Raw genomic sequence first — 4011 nt, 5'->3', positions numbered from 1 at the left:
GAAACATTTTTTATAGAACAATTACTATGACGTGGGCGCTACTTGATTATGTATATTTATACAGATATAAATACTGTAAGATCTAGAGCTTAAGATATACTATTTTTTAACATCTTCATATATATTTGCGCGATCGATCAGCAACTTTACAGTTTCGTTGATGGAACCAGACCATGCCCTTCTCAAACCATCACATGTACTGCCGTCACCGAAAGTGAACAAAACATTGTAGCTAGTCAACCCAGCCTTCCTAAATTGAGTAAGATTCAATGGATTTTATCATGATATCAAAACTTTACGACCTTGAACAGTGTTGAGCCTTTCCTCCTGTTGTATACGTGTTTGAACAATAGTGCGCATGCTATACGTAAGGGAACGTGTTAAGAGTCTCACATTGCCATCGTGTTAAATGTCCCCCTTTCCTAAGGCGTCTTTTGAAAGAGTAAGGCTCATGGACTTTTACATAGTATCAGAGCGGGTTTTTTGGACGTTGATAGGTATTTCCCTCCCGATGTTGAACACATGTTTGGCCAAAATTGTCACACGTGAGGAGACGTGTTAAGTGTCCCTCTTTCTTAAGACGTCTTTTAAGAGTAAGTAAGGTTCATAAACTTTTACAAATCGTTGCAAAAAAGATATTCAAATTAACCATCATTATTGTAACGTGACTTGATCATCTCTTAGTAGTGGGATCCAGCAGCATTGAAAGAGAATTCTCTTTCGCTCACGTTTTTCACGATCTCCCAATTGCCTTTGAATTTTTATTTTTTTTTTAGTGTCAGTCGATCTATTTTTATATTTATATTTCTATATTGTAAAGGATAATTAGAAGAATTGAATGATCAAGAAAATATATATGGAAAAATGGAATGAATTTGATACTTAGGTTTTCCAGGAACCTAAACCTCCAATTGACTGATTCGAACTCAGCCAACTTGAAGAACACAAATATTTTAATTTCATATTAATGATTTTCGATGCCCCATAGATTTCCTTCCTTGGGCTTTATGACCCCCTAACTAACTCTACAACAAAAGTCTACTGATCCTATTAACTATATAATAGGCCCACTAATTTAAAGAGACATTACAATTAAAGCCCACTATCTAATAGATCCATTACAAAATTTTGGAGTGATTCGACCTTAACGGCTTACGCCCACTAGCTACTTGGAATCGCCTAAAGGGTTAGATTTTTGCTCTTATTCAATTCTATATATTATAATACAAAAGACTTTATTTAGAAGAGGAGATGTGGCAGGTAGAGAGAATACAAGAAAGATATTTGATTACAATACACAACTCGCTACTTTGAAGAAAGGAAATCTGTCTATGGCAGATTATTTTTTAAAAATGAAGAACAGATTTCTCGTACACTCATTGGAATTAGTCGTCTACTAAATGACTTCGAATTTATATCCTACAGTACCCTTGTTGGAGTTAGCCCCAAATATGATGCTTTGGTTACTTCAGTAACTAGTAGAGTTGATCCAATGTCTTTTCGAAGACCTTTACGGTCACCTGCTCAGTCATGAACTTGGATTGGAACAACAATATCACTCACTACTTATTAAACCACCTCAAGATAAAGGCAATTTAGAGCAAGATAAAGACAATTCAAATCCCACAAATCTAGGATAATGTCAATCGTATAATCATCTATAAATTCAAGTTATGGTTATCGTGTTACTAGCATCACTAAGCATATATAATATCTCTATTTAATTAACTATAGTATAAACACACACACACACACACACACACACACACACACACACACACACACATATATATATCAAGTAATTTTCCTTTAACTACATTAATCAACCTAAATCGACCACATTTTAAATTTTGTTTCAATTCTTAACCAAATTGAAAAATTATGCTCAACCAAACACATACATTTTTTTTTTTTTTTTTACAAACGTAAAACGAGTCATCACAGTAGCACGACTACATAGCGTTCAGCCAACATATGGCACATGCTCCATAACATGCACTTGATAAACAGAGTTACATCTACAACGGATTACATCATGATACCATCTCAATCATAGAGGAAAAGCATATTTATAAATAAACCTGTTGTTTAAACAAAAGTGAGCCATAACACAAGTATAACTGCTTAAGGCTTAATAACATATAACTATCACAAAAGAATGGCTTATACAAAAGAATACGTGACACATACATCACAAGCCATATACAAAAGCACTCAAAAACAAGGACGCCATAGTCTGACATACTACAACTGTCGTTACGAGCTTCAATCGTAATAATCCAAATATAATGCTACCGGATCATCATCCGCCTCAGGGTTACCTGCAATCATAAGAACATTATCTATACAATTGTGGTGGTAGTCACATCTGCATTGGTGAAATAATGAGTCCGCCGTCTCAGTATAAAACATACTAAAACCTCAGTGATATTAAACTGACTGAGTTTTCGTAAAGAACCAACTTTTCCTTTATTTTTAGTCACGCGAGCACTATAATAGCTACCAATTTACCAATAACTAATACAGCAAACACCCACTATCCAGAAAATGTTTAAAACATACTATGTAGCTGTGAACGTATGTAAAAGTTCTAGTCTACCTCTTGGAAGTTTCTACATATAGACCCATCTACAATAATACTTTGATATTAGTGGCTCAGACATACATATATGTGATTACACCGTTGTAGGTAGATGCATACATATAGGCCTTAAGCTGTAAAACAATGGTATCTAACTCACCATACTAAGACACAAGTATTTACTTGCTATAGTAATATTAGTATCTCGTACATCGATATTCGAAAGCACATATACATAGGTACTTATATCACTAAGCTTTGGGTAACGCTGGCATCTCAGTACAATGAAGCTCAATGCATTTTTATAAACATTAAATCATGCAACCGTCCAATAGAAATATACATAAGCTCTTTCTATTTAAGATTCTTATGCATACCAATACGTCTAGCAAAACTACTTATAGCATAAAAACATCACTCATAAAAACAATGTTATATATGCTATGCATGAAACTGGTTACTGTGGGGCTTGGATCCCTTACTGTTGTTTTACTGTTTACTGCGTTTGCTGCTGTTTTACTGTGTTTACTGTGTTTTGTTGCTGTTAAGCTGTTGTTGCACGTATGCTCTATACTACATTCTCTATGCTCTGTACTTGATCAGTATTTGTTTCACTACTGTATCATGCTGTTAAATCATACTTTCTTCGTAAAACATAAACAATTCAACATGACATGTTCTCAAGCAATTTGCATAATTTAAATCCCAACCGCAGCACACACTTAAACACTTTAAATCAATTCAATACCTTTCATTCATGCATTATTTCTTAAACATCATATGATATAATTTGAACATAATCGAAACTACTCAAATTATCCAAAACATATATTTCAATATACAGTCGGTTCAGAATTATAAAACAATATATATTTTACAAATCCATAATATATAAAAATAGTAGTTTCTTAGTGAATAAAATAATCACCTCAGATCGCTTGTACACCAAAATCCAAACGACTCTAAGTTCAACTGCAAAATACCGCTAAAAATATAACACATTGTATTATTTAGTATTCTAACCAATAACCACTCTAGGTAGCATTTTGAATCACTCAAAGCTACGTTACTAAGTTACCCATTAAATCCTAAAATTCCTAAGTATTTTTTCATAATTTCTAATCATTTTTTTAAACACAATATTGTTAATCCATAAGCATTACTTAGGGTTAATCACACAAAATATAACACTCTAACAAAATACCCAAAAGTTAGGGTTTATGAAAAACTCACCAAAAGTTTGTCAAGCCAACACCCAATGCTCGGGAAGCTCCTTGCAACTCCAAACCACACAAAACCTAAAGAAAACATTAAGTTAAACTCATTTCTACAAGATTTACTAAAAATCTTCAAAAATGCGAGTTTAACGATTTACCTCAAAACGTTCGGTCAAAACGTAGATCGAGCTTTGTGGACTACGTTACCGAAGT

Source organism: Alnus glutinosa, chromosome 7 (genome assembly GCF_958979055.1).
Source record: "Alnus glutinosa chromosome 7, dhAlnGlut1.1, whole genome shotgun sequence".
NCBI classification, from domain to species: Eukaryota; Viridiplantae; Streptophyta; class Magnoliopsida; order Fagales; family Betulaceae; genus Alnus; species Alnus glutinosa.
The sequence above is the reverse complement of the archived record's forward strand: the minus strand, read 5'-3'. Positions refer to the sequence as shown.